We start from the raw sequence: 22,062 nt of genomic DNA, 5'->3' as shown, positions 1-22,062 counted from the left end.
GTGGAATTCAAGAAACAAAACATAGGATCATAGGGGAAGGGAGGGAAAAATAAAATAAGATGAAATCAGAAAGGGAGACAAACGATAAGAGACTCTTAACTATAGGGAACAACCTGAGGGTTGCTGGAGGGGAAGTGGGTGGAGGGATGGGGTACCTGGGTGATTAAGGAGGGCATTTGATAGAATGAGCACTGGGTATTATATACAACACTGAACTCTACCTCTGAAACTAATAATATACTATATGTTAATTTACTGAATTTAAATACAATTAAATTTTTGAAAAGATATGTAACACTCCTATACTGAAAGCTAGAAACTACATTGTGAAACAAATCAAGAAGGCAAAAATAAATGGAGAGATACACCCTATTCATGGTGGATAAGACCCAATACTGTTAAGAGATGATTTTTTCCCAGTTTTGCTAAATATTCAATTTAATTCCACCCAAACAATCTATAGATTTAATGCAATCCCTATCAAAATACCAACAGCATTTTTTTTAAAAAACAGAACTAGAGCTCCTAAAATTTATATGGAACCCCAAAAGACCATGACTAGCCAAAGCAATCCTGAAAAAGAACAAAAGTGTAGGTATAAAAATCCCAGATTTCAAGCTATACTATAAAGTTGTAGCAAGCAAAACAGTATGGTAATGGCACAAATACACACGGATTAATGGAACAGAGTCCAGATATAAACCCACACTTCTATGGTCAATTAATTTATGACAAAGGAGGCAAGAACATGCAAAGGGGAAAAGTCTCTTCCACAAATGGTGCTGGGAAAACTGGACAGCAACATTCTAAAGAATGAAACTGGACACTTTCTTACGCCTAAAAATAAACTCAAAATGAATTAGAGACCTAAATGTGAAATCTGAAACCATAAAACATCTAGAAAAAAACATAGGCAGTAATCTCTGTGACATCAGCCGTAGAAATATTTTTCTAGATAATGTTCCCTGAGGCAAGGGAAACAAAGGCAAAATGGAACTACTGGGACAGCACCAAAATAAAAAGCTTCTGCACGGTGAAGGAAACCACCGATGAAAAAGCACCAAGAATGAGAAGGTATTTGCAAATGACATATGCCTTAAGGGGTTAATATTCAAACTATATAAAGAACTTATATGACTCAGCAGCAAAAACCCCAAACAATCCAATTAAAAATAGGCAGAAAACATGAACAGATATTTCTCCAAAGATGACGTGCAGGTGCCAACAGACGCATGAAAAGATGCTCCACATCACTCATCATCAGGGAAATGCAGATCAAAACTTCAATAAGGCACCACCTCACACTTGTCAGAATAGAATGGCTAAAATAAAAAACACAAGAAATAACAAGTATTGGTGAGGATGTGGAGAAAAAGGAACCCTCGTGCATTGTTGGGGGGAATGCACACTGGTGCAGCCACTGTGGGAAACAGTATGGACATTCCTCCAAAAATTAAAAATAGAATTACCATATGATCTGGTAATTCCACTATTGGATATTTGGCCAAAGAGTATGAAAACACCAATTTGAAAAGATATATGAAAAAAAAAGAAAAGATATATGTACCCCTGTATTTACTACAGCCTTATTTACAAGAGCCAAGATATGGAAACAACCCAAGTGCTTATCAATCAATCTATCTATCTATCTATCTATCATCTATCTATCCATCCATAGACACACACACTCATATATATGGAACGTAAATAATATATATATACTAGAATATATGATGCAATATTATTTATGTTATATAATATTTATTTATACATACACATATATAATGGAATGTATATAATATATAGAGAATACATATAATGCAGTATATAATATATAATGGAATATTAATCATAGAAAGAAAAGGAAATCTTGCCATTTGCAATAACATGGAAGGATCTAGAGAGTATAATGCTAAGTGAAATAAGTCAGTCAGAGGCAGAAAGATACCATAAGATTTCACTCATGTGGGATTTAAGAAACAAAACAAATGAACAAGGAAAAAGAGGCAAAAGAAAAAAAAACTTAAATATAGAGAACAAACTGGTGGTAGGTGGGAGGATGGGTGAAATAGGTGAAGGGGATTATGAGTGTACTTATCCCGATGAGCACTGTGTAATGTATTTGATAGTTGAATCAGCATATTGTATACCTGAAACTCATATAGCACTGTAATTAATTATACTGGAATAAATAAACAAATATTTTAAAAATGCAGCGGGAAGAAAACAAGATTCATAGTAATCCCAATTAAAACCCCAGCAGTGATTTGCTGTTTTTTTTTTTTTCTGGTAGAAATTGTCAAGCTGATATGGAAGTTTAGATAAAAATAAGAAGGAACTAGAATAGTGGAAACAACTTTGAAAAAGATTAACAAAGTTGGAGAACTTACATTCCCTACTTTCAAGAATAAATTTAAAGCTGTAGTAATTAAGACAGTTGGTAGTGACATAAGGATAGACAAATAGATCAACTGCACAGAAGTAAGATTCCAGATATAGAGTCAGCTGGTTTTCTATAAAGACAGCAGAGCAAATCAACAGGGAAGGAAAAGCCTTTTCTACAAGCAATGCTGGAATAACCAGATAGCAAAAAATGAACCCCAAATACTGCCTTATGCCATATACTAACTAAACTTACCTTGAGATGAATCATATACCTAAAGGTAAAGGTTTCCTAAGCCTCTTAAAGAAAGAAAGAAGAATATAGTTCCTTGTGAGCTTAGGGTAGGTAAAGAATTTTTTTTTTAAGGCAGGAGACAGCACTAATCACAAGAAAAGAATTTGTAAATAGGACTTCTCCAACAGCAAAAACTGCCCAGCTTTCTTCCAATCTGAGCTTATTTTCTGACAAATGATTTGTAATCAGAGTATTTAAAGAACTCCTTAGTATCAATAATTTTTTTAAAAAAGCACAACCCAGTATAAAAAGTGAATAAGGAGTTCGACATTTGACAAAAGAAGATGTGCAAATGACCTGTAGGCGCATGAAAATATCCTTAATATTACTAGCCATAGAGAAATGCACGTTAAAACCACAGTGAGATGATAGGATGAGCACTGGGTGTTATTCTATATGTTGGCAAATTGAACACCAATAAAAAATAAATTAAAAAAAACAGTGAGATTCTATTTCACTCCCTAGGGTGGCTAAAATTGAAAAGATTAACACCAAATATTAGTGAGAATGTGTGTTGCTGACATAATCCTTTCAGAAAAATGTCTGGCTCTTTTCTTAACAAGTTAAACGTACATCTATCCTATAACCCAGAAATCCATTCCTAGGTATTTACCCAGAGATATGAAAACATATGTCTACAAAAACGCCTCTATAAGAATATTCATAGCTGCTTGAGTCATGATTATCAAAATCTGGAAACAACTCCAACATCTACCAACGGAAGAAGAGACAAACACATTACGGTATATTCCTGAGTGTCGTCTGCTCAGCAATAGGAGGAAATCACTAAAAATAATAATAATAATAATAAAATTAAATTTAAAAAAAAGGAGGAAATCACTGAAACCTGCAAGAAAATGGTGAATCTCAAAAATAGGAAGTGGAACAAAAGAAGTCAGATAGCATAGAGCACAGTCTGTCCTATAGTATCAGGGCCTCCGTTTTGAAGAGAGGCTGCTGGGACTCAGGTTCAGCAACTTCATCAACGTTGACCTGGGGCTGGAGGTGGGACTTCTGACCCCAGAGCTCGTGCTTACCATGCCGTCCTATGTTGTGTTTCTTAATTCGCTTAACCACATACTAAGCAACAGGTGCTTTCCTTCATCTTATACGTAAGGAGCTGGAGGCTCACAGGCCTCCAACAACTTTCCCGCTGTCTTCCCTCGAGCTGGAAGGAGAGTCCAGCCTGCTCTCTGAAGCCCACAAACCTCCTGAAAATGCACTGCGGGGCTGTGTGTGTTACGCTCCTCGTTTGCCTGCCTCCTCACTAAGGATTGTGTTTTTTTCTTTTGCTCCAGTCTTTAGAGAGTTTTATTTATAACTCCCTTGAAATGGGCTTCCCGAAAAACCCATCACTCTACACGGCAATGTTTAGACCTGACTGCCCAGGCAGCCTCTTTCATCAGCCTCGTCTCGGGGAGAATTTACTTGATTTACTTGCTTTCAATTTGTAAGCCTTCATTTGTTTGCTTCTTTAATCAAACAAATTAGACCTCAAGTCTTTAAAGATGGACTATCAAAGAGGCTATATCATGTGTTCAGCCTAAAAATTAAGCGAAGTCTACACTCAGGTGTTTAGAGAGAAATAGTTTGGTCAGATTTGATCACAATATACCAACCTTTTTCTGGGTTTGAATTTTCCCTTGAACTCAGGGGATAAATACGTTGTTGAGCTTCCAAGGCCACCTGGTTTGGCCCTAGCATTCCTGCAGATAGCCACAGCTCATTGCATAGCAGACAGGAAGATCTTATTCTACGTACAGAAGTTTGGCCTGTAGGGGCTAGAATTTTGACAGGGCCAAAGAAATCAGGAGACATTATAGTAAAGTATAGTATTCCCCAAAAAATGACCCAAGGAAGGCTTCATCCACGGCTTAAACTCTTCCATATAACCCAAAGAGAACTAATAGAGTTATTCAAGTTTCTGTCCCACTGAAGGGTGGCCATTGGCCTTACGTCCATAAAGCTGGCCTCCCACAACTGTGGGGAGATGTGTCAACCACGGAGGTATGCTGCTGAGATATCCTTTCAACAGAACCTGCTACAAGGAAGATAATTAGCAGGTATCTTTCAGATGCTACAAATTTAGACCTCCACAGAGTTCACATTGAAGCCATGCTTCCTCTGGTTTGACACCAGCCAGGACTGATGATAGCAGGGACACTAGAGCCATGACATTCCAGTTAGACATAAGACTCCCATAGTGGGAAATCTTTGCTCTGGGCATCCTCATCGGCTTAGAACAGAGATATGCTCTGCAGTCTGGGGTTCTCCTTCCTTCTCTCCTTTCTTAACTCTCTCCTTTCAAATATCATATTTGAAGACAAGTTCCACCTATTTCTACTCCTTCACAAACATTCTCCTGGTGAATCTCTAACATGTCTAATTCCATCTTGGTGTCCACTCTTGGAGCACTCAAACTTGTACAGTTGGTACATAAAGTGGGGTTTTGGAGACTAGCTCGCTCACCTCATAGCTAGCAAAAAGAATGCTAGCGCATTTGAAATGTGGGGCATAGATAGTTCCTGGAATAAGACGGTATGCCTCCACTGCGGAAGATTTCATGAGTGGTGACCTGGAAAAATGTCCCCATGGAGGAGAATGTCTTTGCCAATGAAGTGACTCAGGCAAAACATGAGGGAAACACTAACTCCAAGGCCAGTTATTACTAAACTGTATAGACACACTGAGGAGGGCTAATTAGAAACTGGGGGCCATTAACAAACAATTCAGGACTAAGTGTAAGAGCCAGACAGCCTTTCTGAACACTTGCAGAGTCTCTCATCTCTGCAGTGGAATAATGATCATAGTTGAAGAGAAGACTCGGGATCTAGAAGACTTAGGGTCTCCAAGTTTGTTAGACCTCCAGAGATATTTAAAGACAGGGCTGTTATGCTAGCTGGGAAAACCTTGAACCATGAAATCTTGGATGGGGCATCTGGGTGGATGCACCCAAGAAATTTATTTATACCCTAGCAGATGGTAAAGGATGGGGTTTGAAAACTCAAGGGGGGAAAGAATGCTAGAATCAATATTTTATGTGAGATCAGAAGACCCACCTGAGGACTGTATTGTCTCGGAGAGTCCGGAGGGCACGGCATTCACCAGGGCCATCGGGAGTAGGCTGGGAAGTTCAGTAGCGGCAGGGCCAAGCTGGGCTTACTGACGCCAATGGAAAGTGGAGTCTGGAAGTGATAGAGGCCAAGTAGCAGAATTTGACCAAAGCTGGGAGGCTGCAGTGTCAGAGAGGCAGTCGAGGGCACGTGACACGGGGACTGGTGAAGATGGTTGGGAAGAATATGACCAAATAGATGAGAAGCCAAGAGTGCTTCTTAATACAATCAGAGGAAGAAAAGAACAGAGGAGAAGGAGACTGAAGGCAGTCGTCTCAATAAGAGGTCAATATCATGTGTTCAGTTAGTAGCCCTGCGCCAGTTTTCTGATTTGAAATCCAATGACTGAAGAGGTGGCCAGATCTCCAGGAGAAGGGCCTGGCAACACGACGGCAAGTGTATACTATGACGACTCCCTGAGTCCTCCCTTGGGAAGACCTATGGCCATTTACTTGAGTGAATGCACAGTGGTAGGATGAATACCCAGACATTTTAAGAAGTACTGGACACGGAATCTTAGTTGACACTGACGACCAAAGACCCCAAATATTTTCATAACCCCCTAGTGAATGGAGACCTGGCCAGTCTAGTTTACAGTAGGTTTATGGGTCCATAGACCCATATGTGGCAGTTGGAGTACTGACTTCCTGGCCTGTATTTAAGAGTGAGCATAACAGGGGAAGGTCAACTGGAAGCCTCTAAAGTAAATAAAAACAATTATCACATCCAAAGTTGTTTTATTTTTTTTTAGAAGAGGGTGGATGGATGACTAGAGACTACCATATTCTCAATCAAATAGTAGCTCTGATTACAATGTTGCTTCAGACATGGTGTCTTTGCTATAGCTGATTGATAAGGTCTCAGAGGTAGACAGTATGTGGCTATCGACTTGGTGTCTTCATTATTTCTACTGCAGTCAAAAAAAAATCAGAAGATCAGAAATAGCCTGCATTTACATGGAATTTCATGGATTTATTTCATGTCACCCCAGGGCTATGTTAACTTTCCTAGTTGCAGTCAAAATATAACCTGAATAGTTCTGAACCAGCGAGAAACTGAGAGGGTGAAACAAGAGCAGCCCCACTGACCATCCCTCTCGGTGACCTCCCCCGTCCACATGGGATTTTGTGCCTCCCATTACACAGTTCTGGGCTTTGCAGGGTTAGAGGCTCTAGTCACTGAAGAGAGTACCCTCTTGTCAGAGGACCAAATAACTGCTTCCACCCAGGCACCCTGGACTTCTGGTGTCCAAGGACCAGCAGTTAAGGAGGGGAGTCATCATTCTCGCAGAGGTAACTGCTTCCTATGAGGAGGGCGATCTACTCTTATACAATGGGGATGGAAAGAAATATGTCTGAAATGCAGTAGAACCAATTAGACACTTTTAGTAGTCTTTGCCTCGTTATGCTGGAGGTTCAGACCCCTTAGCAATGAGAGATTGGGGTCTACCACCGGGTAAGCCATAGAGACCTGCCCAGGTGACACTGAAAGTAAAGAGAATTTACAGTGGATAGTGGATGAGGGAGACTGACTAAATGCAGAAATGGAACTGTTAGTTCATCCAACTAACCTCTTCTAGGTTTCTCCTCTAGAAAAGAAGCCTGTGTGATCCACAGAGATGCTGCTTACCGACATAGTAGGGTGACGGATCTCTACGGCCCAAGCTGTAGAAATGGCAGCCATGGAAGCAGTCCACGCAGCTCTCCTTCCAAGGGAAGCAGCTCTGCACAGAGAGTCCCCGGGAAGCCTCCAGCTTTTCACCTTGGATCAAATGCAGCTTTCATTCTGAGAACTTGCTCTCCACGGGTTGCTCCTAGCCAGTGGCCAAGCACAGCAAGGAGATGAGAGCTGGGCCATCGTGGGACGCCTGTCATGGGTGGTCTTTGCACGGGGGCTCCCTGTTGGCCTGGCTGAGATGTTATCAGAGTTTCTCTGCCATTGAAACCTCCCCCTATTCAGTTTTCCTCTCTTCCCTTTCCTTGCACAGCTGTCAGCTCTGCACAGGGGTCTGAAGGCTCTCCCTGCTCACTCCGGCTCCCTCTCTCCTGTACCCTTTATAAACACTTCCCTTCTGCATGTTTTATTCTGGTTGGCATCGACTTCCCAGAGGACCCAAAGTAGTACAGGAGGCCTCAGAAAAAAGCAAAAAAAAATCCTAAATAAATAAATAAATAAATAAATAAATAAATAAATAAATAACTGGATGGCAAAGTCATTGGACAGGGCTTTCAGATACACACTTTCTGGACATTTTCAAAATTGCAAGGAAACAAATAATTGTCATGGAGAAAATATTTAGTCTAAAGCTATTTTCAAGCTTCTCTATAATTCCAATTTCTATTAACTTGTGTGAAAGCTCTTATACTTGTCAGATCAAATTGTTGTTCTCGGCCCAATTTGGAAGTTTCCCTTCTGAGTGGGAAAGGACAATAATTGAACGTGTAGTCCTGAATCTTGATTGGGAGAGGATTGGCCCAAATCTTATTTCTCCCCAGTCTCTCTGGGATCACTAAGGGCAGCAGTCCTCTTGACTTTCAGAGGAAGTTGTGAAAAAACATTAACACTTTATACATTATAGCTTGTCTTGATGGACTGCAGAGCACCTCCTTTACCCATTATTTATTATTTTCAATTGTGCACCCACCAGGTGAAGGACAGTCTCTGTTAGCACCTTTATATATATAAAAAAGATTTTATTTATTTATTCACAAGAGACACAGAGACAGAGAGGCAGAGACATACACAGAGGGAGGGGAAGCAGGCTCCATGCAGGGAGCCCGATACAGGACTCGATCCCAGGACCCCAGGGTCATGCCCTGAGCTGAAGGCAGACGCTCAACCACTGAGCCACCCAAATGCCCCTGTAGCACCTTTTTTAAAGCAATGGATGATTTGCCACTCGCATTTTATTATGTGCTTAAAAGCAAGATGTACATTTGACTCTTGAACAACAAGAATGTGAGTTGCACAAGTTCACACATATGTGGATTTTAAAAAATAAATAGGGTACTGTAAATATATTTTCTATTCTCTAGTTTATTTGATTGTAAGAATCCGGTATATAACACATATAACATACAAAATGTGTGTTAAACAACTGTATCACTAAGGCTTTCATCAGTGATAGGCTATTAGCATTATCAACAATAGCCAAAATATGGAAAGAGGCCCAATGTCCATTGACTGATGAATGGATAAAGAAGATGTGGTGTGTGTGTGTGTGTGTGTATAAAATGGAATATTACTCAGCCATTAAAAAGAATGAAATCTTGCCATTTGCAATGGTGTGGATGGAACTAGAGTGTATTATGCTAAGTGAAATAAGTCATTAGAGAGAAAGACAAATATCATGATTTCACTTATATGTGGAACTTAAGACACAAAACAGATCAACATAGTGGAATGGGGAAAAGGGAGAGGGGGAGGAAGCAAACCAGAAGAGACTCTTTTTTTTTTTTTTTCCAGAAGAGACTCTTAATGATAGAGAACAAACTGAGGGTTGATGGAGGGAAGTGGGTGGGGGATGGGCTAGATGGGGGATGGGGATTAGGAGGGCATGTGTTGTGATGAGCACTGGGGGTTGTGTGTAAGTGATGAATCACTGAATTCTACTCCCAAAACCAATATTGCCCGTTAACTCACTGGAATTTAACAAAAATTTGAAGAAAAAAAACCTCCTAAAACCCACAGTAGGCTATTGAGTTTTGGGGAGTCAGAAGTTACACATGGATTTTCAACCGTATAGGGTGGGGCAAGGAGTGCTTCAACTCACTCAAGTGTTCAAAAGTCAACTGTAATGTAAATTGAATTGAAACTAGAGAGGCCAAACTAAAAAAGTGACATCTCCTGCCTTTGGTAGAAGAGTATAAACAAAGCCATATGGGAAATGGTTGAGAAACAAACTGATGCTAAAAATAGGTGAGAAAGAAAAGAGATCTCTAACTCTTTAAGAAAGAGGCACCAAGGGATCCCTGGGTGGTGCAGCGGTTTGGCGCCTGCCTTTGGCCCAGGGCGCGATCCTGGAGACCTAGGATCGAATCCCACATCGGGCTCCCAGTGCATGGAGCCGGCTTCTCCCTCTGCCTATGTCTCTGCGCCTCTCTCTCTCTCTGTGACTATCATAAATAAATAAAAATTAAAAAAAAAAAGAAAGAAGCACCAAGTGCTCTCCCTACAACAGATCATCTTATCAGATCTTTATCTTTTGAATAATTGGCTTGAAGACTACTGAAAAAACATTTTTTTAAAATTAAGATTTATTGGGAACCCCGGGTGGCGCAGCGGTTTAGCGCCTGCCTTTGGCCCAGGGCGCGATCCTGGAGACCCGGGATGCATGGAGCTTGCTTCTCCCTCTGCCTGTGTCTCTGCCTCTCTCTCTCTCTCTCTCTGTGACTATCATAAATAAATAAAAATTTTTAAAAATTAAGATTTATTTATTTGAGAGAAAGAGAGCAAGATGGAAGGAGGGAAACATTGAGGAAGAGAGAAACTCTCCAGCAGATGACCTGCTGAGTATGGAGCCTGACATGGGGTCCATCTCACAACCCTGAGATGATGACCTGAGCCGAAACCAAGGGTTCGATGCTTAACCAACTGAGCCACCTAGGTGCCCCTCTGCTGAAAAAAATTTGTTCATATTTCATCACCCAAATCAAGAAATGAAAAAAGAAAATATCTATAAATATCTATGACTTGGTTTAATCAAATTTTCTTTTTTTTAATTTTTTTAAATTTTTATTTATTTATGATAGTCACAGAGAGAGAGAGAGAGAGAGAGGCAGAGACACAGGCAGAGGGAGAAGCAGGCTCCATGCACCGGGAGCCCGATGTGGGATTCGATCCGGGGTCTCCAGGATCACGCCCTGGGCCAAAGGCAGGCGCCAAACCGCTGCGCCACCCAGGGATCCCTAATCAAATTTTCTATCAAAACCTGAGTCATTCCATGAATGGAGGAAAGGAGGAGACTGGATTGAAATGGCTTTGGTTACAGTACCAATTGTTACAGTTGCTGAGCGTGTTCAACAACCAGAAGCTTCCCCAAAACCACTCTCACCACACAAGGAAGGACACTACGAAGTCAGTATACTTTACCCCATTGTACAGAGGAGATCCCTGAGACTCAAAGATCCCTGGTATCTTTCCTGAGGTCAACTAGATTGGGATGGGCAGAGTCCACATGGGTCAGTGCATGTCCAAAGCTAGTCCACCCTCTCACCTTCCTATTTTCAGGTGAGAAAAAGATGGGGGAGAGGCAGGGGTAATATTTAAAAAAAAATTTATTTGAGAGAGAGAGAGAGAGAGAGTAGAAGGGGTGGGAGGAGAGGCAGAGGGAGAGAGAGAGAATTCAAAGCAGACTCCAAGCTTGATCTCATGACCCTGAGATCACAGCCTGAGCCAAAACCAAGAGTCCGCCGCTCAATCCAATGCACCACCCGGGCACCGCTGGGGTAAGCCTGTTTTAAGAGCAATGGCATATCTCTGTAATGAAATGCAATCAGACTGCACACAATGTATTTTATAATAGTTGGAAAGAATGAGAACAACACTGATAATTGTGGGAATCCTGTAAAATCTGGGGAATAATCTTGGTTGGGAACATTTGAAAAATAGATAACTCTTCCTCTTCTAAACTCCTTTGCATTTTATTTGAGCACATCATCGACCATATTAGGGCTCAAAAGATATTTTGAACCAATAAATAAATTTGTACTGCTATTAAAATAGCATTGGCTTTTTGCCTCATGTTGTAGCTATTTCTATGTGCTTTAAATCTCCCTTCCTGGACAGTGTCTTCATATCAATGGTCTCTTGCATTTATATAGCAATTTACGGTCAAATGTTGTGTATATCATCTTACTCAGAGCAATTCTGTGAGGTTTGAAAGGTGGGCATTCTTAGACACATTTTGAGGACTTTGAGGCTCAAAGAGAAATGATTTACTCAAAGTCACATACCTGGCAAGGGAGAATGCTTGAACTTGAAGGTAGGATTTCTAATTTCACATCTGTTTTCTTTCAAATACACAGAGTCCTCTTAAGGAAAACTGCCCCTCTGATTCATCATTGTAGTGTAACAAGCTAAGCCCTACACCTTACTCATGAAAATGTTCCATGAGTATCTGTTGGGTCATTTTTATGAATGAATGATCAAAGACATGAATGAAACCCTCCAAGAAATGGTTGAATGAGGTTTGCATTTGGGCAATTTGACTTTCAGATCTTGGTGGAAAATGTTCTAGTAAATTCCTCTGTCTAGTCACATTTCATTTAAATAAATGTCCTCCCAGATATCCTCAAAGAAGCTAGTTTCACCACACTTCCTAGTCGAAAAATATTTGTGTTTTGGTCCTTTCAGAGGCCATAAATCTCTCTAATCAGTGCCTAATGGTTTTTGGGATGACTCTGAGTAACTATCCCATTAATTGAAAGAAGAATGTTGTCATCTGCCACGGAGATTTCTCATTATGTTTCATCAAATTCAAAACAGAGCCCTGTTTGGAATTCTTTTATGAACAGTGTAATTACACCACGTCCTATGGTGTTTGGAAGTAGCGCTCACAATTAGCATCCCTGTCATGAGTGGGAAGTGATCCGTGCTAAATAGGAGCTGGGCCAGATGGGTCTTGCTAAGACCCCTGCCCCTCCCCCTTCAGCTCCATTAAATTAAGCTGTCCCTACATGTGCAAAAAAGACATAAATCTATCTTTTACTTCTGTGTGTATTAAAGAAATGCATCCGCTTCCATTAATTAAAAGTCAACTGCTCCTGTTTACGGTGATCAGGGTAGAAGACACACTTATGCCAGGGAATTCCAGAGAAGCAGGTCCTGGTGAGATGCCCCAGACCTCTGCAGGCTGTAAAGCAAGAACTAGGACATGAACGAAACGGTCGTTGCCCTAGAAAGTAAGAGCAGCATCCCAGCAAACCCAGGCCTCGATTCTCTGTATTGCAAAGTGGCCCCAACTTGGGAACACAGCTGATCATCTCCACGGGCACGGAGAACACAAGGCCCTGTCTGATGAACAGCAGCCATTGGGCCTGCCAGTCATGGTAGCTTGGGAGCTCCATTTTCTTCCTAGTTGTTGTTTCTGATTTTCCTTTTCATTTCAAATTGCTCCTCTCCCCTACTCCCCATGAGTACAAACATACTCATAGTCTTTTCAGGTACTCAGAGTTCTCATTTCTGTTATTCCCCTCCCTACTTGCAGTTGTTCCTACATCATGTCACAACTATCTGCACCTTAGTAAGAAGCTCAGCCACTATTTGGTTCCCCATATATATATATATATTATGTTATATGTTGTATATCTGTATATAAATGGCATATACTCCACACATGCAGCATATAGAAACATACATATAAAATAAGCATAGTTCCTCAATATGGGAAGAATATAGGTTTTGTGCCTGATTAGAGAACTAGACTGCCTTCTTACTTTTCAGTGTCCTTTTTCTGTCATGAAATAAATCTCCTAATAGACAAATTGGGGATAATTTTTAAATAAAAAGTAAAAGAATTTTGCCTCCAGTCCTATCCCTGAGAGTCGACCGCCTTAAATATTTTGGTGTATTTTTCTCTCTTTTCTACTTTTAAGATCACAAAATGTTTGTTGCTTACAAAAAAGCATAGAGAAATGCTTACTCTTGTTTCAGGCATGATTCCAACAACGTTGGTTTGATTTCCCAGTCCACAGTAGATTAGAAATAGCAATTTTATGTATTTATTTTCAAAGATTTTACTTATTCATTCATGAGAGACACACAGAGAGAGGTAGAGACACAGGCAGAGGGAGAAGCAGGCTCTTTGCAGGGAGCCCGATGCAGGACTCGATCCCAGGACCCCAGGAACACAACGTGGGCTAAAGGCACTCAACTGCTGAGCCACGCAGATGCCCCAGAGATAGCAATTTTAAAGCAGGGAGATCGACAAGGGAAGACAGCAGGTAGAAAAGAACTGAGACTTCCTAACTCTGTTCTTCTGTATTTATCCTCTTGCAGGCTGACGAGTGAGAAAAAAAACAGAGTCAGACATAAGAATCAGGGGCAAATAGCTCCTTGTACACAACTTGAAACTGAGTCATCAAGACATAGCAACCTACTGAATGGGAGAGGGTTTTTGCAAGTGATACATCTAGTAAGGGATTCATATCTAAAATATATAAATAACTATACAACTCAATACCAAAAGACCAACAACAATCCAATTAAGAAATGAGCAGAGGAACTGACTAGATTTTTTTTTCCTGAAAAGACAGAGATAGTCAAAACAACAACAACAACCCATGAAAAGATGTTTAACATCATTCATCATCAGGTAAATGCAAATCAAAACCACGATGAGGTATCATCTTACACTGGTCAGAATGGCTGGTATCAGATGGACAAGAAATAACAACTCTTGGTAAGAATTTGGAGAAAATGGAATCCTCATGCACTTTTGGTGGGAATGTAAATTGGTGGAGCCATTGTGGAAAATAGAATGGAAAATAGAATAGAATAGACGGCTCAGTGGTTTAGCGCCTACCTTCAGCCCAGGGCATGATCCTAGAGTCCTGGGATTGAGTCCCACGTCGGGCTCCCTGCATGGAGCCTGCTTCTCCCTCTGCCTGTGTCTCCGCCTCTCTCTCTCTCTTTCTCTCTCTCATGAATAAATAAATAAATAAAATCTTCAAAAAAAAAAAAAAGGAAAGTAGAATGGAGTTTTCTCAAAAAGCTAAAAATAAAAAATACCATGCAATCCAGTAATTCTACTACTGGGTATCTATCTAAAGAAAATGAAAGCACTAATTCAAAAACGCATATGTACTCCTATGTTTATTGCAGCATTATTTATAAGAGCCCAAATATGGAAGCAACCTAAGAATCCCTTGATACATGAATTGAAAAAGAAGATGTGGGGTGTGTGTATGTGTATGTGTGTGTGTTGGAATATTACTCAGCCATAATGAAGAATGAGATCTTGCCATTTGTAGCAATATGGATAGACCTAGAATGTATAATGCCAAGTAAAACAGGCCAGACAGAGAAAGACTTATGACTTCACTCACATGTAGGATGTAAGAGATACAACAAATGAACAAATAAAGGATGGAAGAAAAAGACAAACAAAAACCAGACTCTTAAATACAGTGAACAAAGTGGTGGTTGCCAGAAGGGAGTGGGGTGGCGTGAGAGATGAAATAAATCATGGGGTTAAAGGGTACATTTACCCTGAAGAGCACTGAGTCATGTATAGAATTATTGAATCACTATCTTGTACACCTGAAACTAATATAACACTGTATGTTAATTATATTTCAATAAATTAACAAATTTAAAAATAAACTAGAGAAGATCGCAAGGTTTGTGATATATTTTAGCAAACTTTCCATTGCCAGTTCAGACCTTTGGAAATTTTAACTTTGGGAAGAAATAATACTTGGTGTATACCAAGTTGATATTTCAGTTAACTCTTTCACAAAATTTGTCTTCACAAGTGTGTGAGCCTAGGTTAGGCAAGCATTTTGCTTAAGAATATAAAAGCTGAGACTCAAATAGGCTTCAGGGTCTTGCCTGGTTGGCCAAGCAATAGTTCTTTTGGCTCCTCACCTTGCGTGTTTTCTCCCCTGCACCGCCACCCTCCTTTCCTGGGACCCTTCTCTGGAGATCCAGGCCAGGGCACTATGAGGTCAAAGCCAAGAATACTGATTTGACAGAGATGCTGGATGTGGTGTTTAGATCTCACACCTGAGGGCCAGACAGCCCAGGTTTGACTCCTGGTCAGTTACTTATTGTATGTGACCTCTCTGAGCCTCAATTTTCCTACCTGTAGAATGGGGATAATATCCTACCTAATCTTAGGGTCACTGGCATATTTAATGAGTTAATCCAAAGTCCTTAGACAGATACTTAGTGCTAGGCGGTAAGTACAATATTCAGGACTTGACCTATAGCAGAATAAATGTGATTTTGAGAAAAAAAAATAGGATTTAAGCATAGAAACTTGAATCATGCATTCTTGTCTTTCATAGAATATTTTAATGCTTCTGTCCTATTTTATTATTATTATTTTTTAAGATTATTTATTTATTTATTCACGAGAGACACAGAGAGTAGAGAGGCAAAGACCTAGGCAGAGGGAGAAGCAGGCTCCATGTAGGGAGCCTGATGTGGGACTCGATCCAGGTCTCTAGGATCAGGCCCTGGGCTGAAAGCGGCGGTAAACCGCTGAGCCACCTGGGCTGCCCCATCCTATTTTATTATTAAGTAGATTTTGTTCCAACTTAAAATAGTTTATTTTTTAAAAGTTAACTGTATGATTCAACAAACTACATTTGAGGTCCAGCAAACTGGTATAGTCTGTCCATGCTTTTGATTCACAGTGTGAGTCAAGTCTCTGTTTTCATCAAAGTTTGGGAACAGTATTGATGACATTTTAGTAAAAAGAAACTTTTTCACTAAAAAGTCTTAAGTATATTAACAAAGGCCATGCTCTACTTTCCACCTCAACTGCTACTGTCAAACCTCAGGAGGAGGGGTCTGGCTCTAGGGAAATAAAGTCACCACTTTTTTTAAATTATAAAAATGTTTACTCAATATCAACTGTGCAATGTTTATAGGAAGCCTCAGAAGGATCCTATTCTAGTGGCAGCTGGGATGGTTGGAGTTGCCACTGGGAAGCTGTCAAAAGCTCACAGTCGGTCTTTAGCAAACAAAAATTCTGATGTTATTTGATGCAAAACCCCTGGAATGGGCTGGGAAGCTGGGAAGGAAGGAAGGGTGAGCTGCATGGTGGGAACCAGTGAAAACATCTTTCTTTTCATGCCTATTATTAAAGCAGCTCCATAAGAACTGTACCCTTTCTTGTTCTGTTTTCTCCTAATTATTTGATTATTTCCATTTATGACCATAATTGCTATGTAATTGTAATCTTAATATGTGTACTACTTTGCATTCTTTATTTTTCACTGGGAAGCAATTTAAAACCATTTCTACAAATTCTTCCCTTTTTTTTTTTTAAGACTTTATCCATTTATTCATGAGAGACAGAGAGAGAGAGAGGCAGAGACACAGGCAGAGGGAGAAGCAGGCTCCATGCAGGGAGCTCGATGTGGGACTCGATCCCAGGACCCTGGGATCACTCCCTGAGCCAAAGGCAGATGCTCAACCACTGGGCCACCGACATGCTCCCCCTTTCACCCTTGAAAATGTGCAATATTTTATCTTATAAATTCGGTACAAGTTTATGTGACCCTATCCCTGGACATTTTCCAATATCTTTTTTTATGTATCCTTTTTTTCTTTTTCTTCTTTTGAGTTGTTACTTTGGCATCATTTCTCAAAGCTAGGATCAGCAGGTCAAATACCTTTCTTTCTTTCTTTCTTTCTTTCTTTCTTTCTTCTTCTTTTTCTTTCTTTCTTTCCTTCCTTCCTTCCTTCCTTCCTTTCTTTTTTTTTTTTTTCCAGCAGGTCAAAGAATATGAACACTTACTTGCAGTTATTGTCACCTAACACCTAAGACCCTGATAGGGTCTTCCCAGAAAATGTGAACTCGGAGGAACTTGTGGAGGTGATTATTCATAAGAGAAAATGAAATAGAATTTTATATTTTCAGGAAGAGAAAGACAGGGTAGGAGACTAAATAAAAGAGAAAAAAAGACATGAAGAATAGCTTTAAGGGCCCTTTATAGATAGGATATAAATAGTCCTGAAGTCTATGAGGTGAAGCCAGAAGGGGTATGGAAAGGAGAATCCCGCTTCCCCTTTCAAGAGGAGACTGCTCACATATGAGGTAGGCGAATCTGTAAGAGTCCAGTGATCCTCCCTTTTACTTCAAGTGTATCCAACAGAATCGTTTCCGTGCTAGGCCGCTGGCCAGGAAGTTCTACAATCAGGGCCTTGTGGTACTTTGGTCCCCACACTCTTCCCGGTTTATTCTTAAGCATGTGGGTGCACCCTTGGTGAAGTGGGTACTTTTCTCATCAGGGGATTATGCAGTGAGCCTCACACATCCAGCAAGTGACAGTGTGGATGTGGATGTTGCCAGACGCTGGGGTTCCTGCGTCGAGCCATGTAATAAATGGGGGGGGGGATCCCTGGGTGACTCAGTGGTTTAGCACCTGCCTTTGGCCCAGGGTGTGATCCTGGAGTCCCGGGATCGAGTCCCACATCGGGATCCCTGCATGGAGCCTGCTTCTCCCTCTGCCTGTGTCTCTGCCTCTCTCTCTCTCTCTCTCTCTGTTTTTCATGAATAAATTAAATCTTAAAAAAAATGAGGGAAGGGGGGAGGTGGAAGATTCTGAGATTTAGTTTCCCTCTAGTGAACCTCATGCATATAACAAAGCACCCCACATTTGTATTGCTGCCGACTGCATTGAGCTGAGGGTTCTCTTACTCTGATATTCCCAGGATGCATCACACTAAATGCATGGTTGTCATCTTCTGTTTGGTGATCCTTAAAAGATATCCTTGCCATGACTGGTTTTCTTTCCTTCCTTCCTACATTTTATTTATTTATGTGTGTGTGTGAGAGAGAGCAAGAAAGAGCATAAATTGGGGGGCAGGGAGAGGGAGCAGCAGATTCCACTGAGCAGGGAACCTGACACAGGGCTTGATCCTAGGACCCCAGGATCATGACCTGAGCTGAAGGCAGACACTTGGCCAACTGAGCCACCCAGGTGCCCCACTGGTTTTCTTTCTTGAAGCATGTTGGAAACATAGGCATTGTTTTTTTCAGTCTGTAAGAATCCCAAACTCAAGGATGTGTTGAATTTCAAAAGCAACAGTTTGGAGGTTTGTCACTTAAAATATATTATGAGTTCCCATCAGAAAAGATTAGGACATCTCACTTTTTAACCTGGTTTTACAGCTTTTAGATATTGTTCAGTGGTTCAAGTGTAGTGGATGTGCGATTTCATTTGACCCTCACGACATTTTTGGGTCAGAAGTATTATTAATCCATATTAAAGATGGTTGGGGGGAAAACAGAAAAATAAGTCAAGTTTTTCCAAGTTTATGGAGCAAGTGAGCAGTGGAGCTATAGGCCTCTAACCTGTGTCTCTAGCCACCCGCTGTCCAGAGCAGCACCCCTGACCAGGTTCCTGGTTGAACACATAAAAGGCTGTTTTACCCATAATTATTAATATAGTGATTTAGGAAAAATATTTGCCTCCCAATTTCAGGATGTGAGGCAAATGAGTATGTGAAATGATCTGTAATCTAGTGATGTTAAAGTGTTCTAAGTTGGTCTTTTGAGCCCTTGGGCTCTCTTCCTGTACCCCAGATCCAAGTAGATTAAATCAGATTGTCCCGGTTTGTGGTCCAAGATTTTGTATTTAAACACACACACACACACACACACACACACACACACACACACACACACAACATAAGAGAAGACAAACAATATGGAAAGGTAAACCAATTTCCTGCATAAGAAAACAGCCTTACAACATAAAGATATCATTTTCCCCTAGGCCAAGCTTTAGGTTAATACCTCAAAACAATACTTTAAGAAAAAAATTTTTTTCAGTGATTCACTGATGCCAAAGTTTGCTGTGGAAAAACTAACGAGCGCGAACAGGCGGGAGCTTCTGAAAAAGGAAAGCAGTGGGGGATTTGCTTTAAGGGATTTTTATAACATATTCGGAAGAAGCCAGCTCCCTCCATCTTCAGCTGGGCCCCTGCCTCACAGGCAGGCCTAAGGTAAACCTACAGTCAGGGTGTTTATCTTCATCAAGTCAGAACCACATTTTTGAAGAGACGAAAGTCTCACAGTGAACAGAGCACGACGAGCCAGACGTAGGAATGACTTAGTTCTACCGACTTTGGGGAGACAATGGCTGGAAGGATTGAGGAAGACCTTGCAGTGGGGGCGTGTAGAAACGCGCTCTCACATGCTGCCCACGGCTATTTATCCTCAGATGCAATTGTGTGAAAGACTTAGTGTGCAAAAGTCTTCCTTCTGGAACATCTATCTTCTAACCCTTCAACAATGTCATTTGTTTTTTCACTTCTGAACCCATCCAGGTTTTAAACAATTACAATTTCCCAAATCTCTCCATTTTTAGGAGCAACAGAGCCTTCAGGGGGGAACGGGGTGCAGGAAGGCATCCTCTCAGGCATACTGTTTGTAAAGCACCTGTGTCCAAGTGTCAAGTGGAGTGGCCCAAATCCACACACTCCTCCTCCATGGCTACTGTCCCACCATAACTATTAAAAGCTCCTCCCATAGATGTCCTCATTTGTGCGGTAAACTCTATGATCACCCGATACAGAAGGCAAGGGCTACCTATATTTTAGTGTGGGAGGAGAATAATTGTGCCTAGATGACCTCAGATTCCTCTCTAGGATACAGAAGAGGGTCCCACACATTCCAAACTCTCTCAGCTTAACGTTGCTTGGATTGACTCGAGGACCTTCTGGGATGCAGGCCTTCTGGCCTTGAGTCCTCACAAACAAGACGGGGCCCCTGAGTGTTCCTCAAATGCACTCCCCCCTCCCCCAAGCTGCCGTTCTGTTCCAGTTACATAAATGGGTGTGGCCAAAGCCTAATCTTCCCGTGGGAAAGAAGGAAAGTGGAGATACAGGGAGAAATGCTCTTTATGACTGGAGGTTTCTCTTCCATCTGTTTGTAATATGAAGGAAGGGGAAAGGGGGAAAAAAAGAGAGAGAGAGAGAGAGAGAGAGAGAGAGAGAGAAACAGATTGAGTTAAAGCCACCAGTGACTCCAGGGTCCTCCTCCTCCCCAGTCCCCAGGCAGGCATCTCAGGGAGAGAGAGGCTTTGATAGGAAGTCTGTTCTGGAAGAGACACTGCTCCCAGAGCCGCCCTTCAGAGCTCCTGTGACGTGGCAGTTTCTATAGAGACGAGTCTCTTTCCTAGGAGAGCTCAGTAAGCAGGATACACAAAACCTAGCAACCAGTTGAAGGTTTTTTTTTTTTTTTTTTTAAATATGAGGATTTTCTGTACTTGAATTCCAAAGGCTCTCCCTTCCCTGGAAAGGCTGCTTTGTGGCAAGCAGGAAAGGGTGGACTCATTTGCTTGGGGGCTGAGAATCTGGAAATAAGATTAGAAGGTTGTAGGTGGATGAGGGTAGGGAGAGGAAGGAAGAGAGTTTGCTCCTTACTGTGCCAGGGGGGCTGGTTTCAGCCTGAATTCATCTTCCAGCCTGCCCTAAGGGAGCCCAACTCCACTACCAGGAGTCCATGAAATGATCCCCGGAGGGAGAAAACAAAACTGTGATTGCCTTAACGACCTCATTGTTGTCTTCCCTTTCACCTGCCAATTCCAGGCATTTTTAGCAGGGAGAAGTCAAGTGCTCAGAGGATGCAAACCTGGAAGCTGTGCAACATGGGGAACCTGCTTACTTGGCATTAAGTAAATGCTCCATTTAGCTGACGTGTAGCAGCTCCATTTAGCCGCTCTTCCCATCACAGCAGCTCAAACATCACTTCTCAGGGAAGTCTTCTTTCTTTGTAAGAGATTGTGTTTGGCTACACGGAAAGAGACCCCACTGAGGAGTTGAACCAGATAGGGATTATTTTCCACCTAAGAAGAAATCCAGAAGGGGGCAGTTCTGGGGCCTCTCAGCTCGGCAGTGTCATCCATGTCCAGCTGCCTCTGTCTCCCTGCCTGGCCATTCTCGAAACATTCCATGCTCATGGTCCCTCCTGTGGTCAAAGACTGTTCCAACCCAATCAGCATCCCAGGCGGGATGAAGACATGGTAAAACCAATGAGGAAGGGGCGGTGCCCACAGCAGGAAGCTACCTTTCCCTGCAGATTTCTGCTTCTGCCTCCCTGAGTAGAACTGGATCATGTGGCTCCAATCTTCAGGGAGGCTGAGATATAAATGGGTTTTCGTTGCTTTTTAGCTGAGCAAAGTGCCAATATAAACAGCGGCTATGTTTCAAGACCAAAGCTAAGAATAAGCACAAAGAGCTAGTGGCAGATGCCAGGGCTTCCCATCCTCTCTCCCCACCTATTACCTCCAGGCTGGGTTCTCTGTCTCTGCTCTGTGACCTCGTACACTAGCGTGCTGATAAACCTTTAACTAGCAATCTGGGACTAAAAAAGGGGGGGGGGGGCACTCATTTGTAATACTTGCTGATTTCTGTGGTATAAATACCTCCATTGTGGCCAACTTCAAACTACCAACACGATGTCACTGAATACAGAGTTAGGAAGAGACACGCGGCCACACATTATTCTATCTGGTATTGCAGATCCAAAAGCCACCATCTCAAGAGCAAAAATAATACTGGAATGTAAAATAACTCAGGTCTACATCTCTG

At 41.5% G+C, this 22,062-nt stretch overlaps 1 long non-coding RNA gene across 3 annotated transcripts in view; it reads left to right on the top strand.

The window, feature by feature from the left end:
- The window catches only part of LOC129513827 (uncharacterized), an 81,022-nt gene extending 73,090 nt beyond the window's left edge, over positions 1–7,932 (top strand). For 2 of the 3 annotated variants that reach the window (XR_008665307.1, XR_008665308.1), the window contains exon 3: positions 7,370–7,932. This is a non-coding gene — a long non-coding RNA (uncharacterized LOC129513827). The remainder of the gene's footprint in view (positions 1–7,369) is intronic. The other variant, XR_008665306.1, reaches the window with a different exon arrangement.
- The last annotated feature ends 14,130 nt before the right edge of the window (positions 7,933–22,062 follow it).

This window comes from Nyctereutes procyonoides, unplaced genomic scaffold (assembly GCF_905146905.1).
Source record: "Nyctereutes procyonoides isolate TBG_1078 unplaced genomic scaffold, NYPRO_anot_genome, whole genome shotgun sequence".
Lineage (NCBI taxonomy): Eukaryota > Metazoa > Chordata > Mammalia > Carnivora > Canidae > Nyctereutes > Nyctereutes procyonoides.
This window is presented reverse-complemented; position numbering and strand designations above follow the sequence as displayed.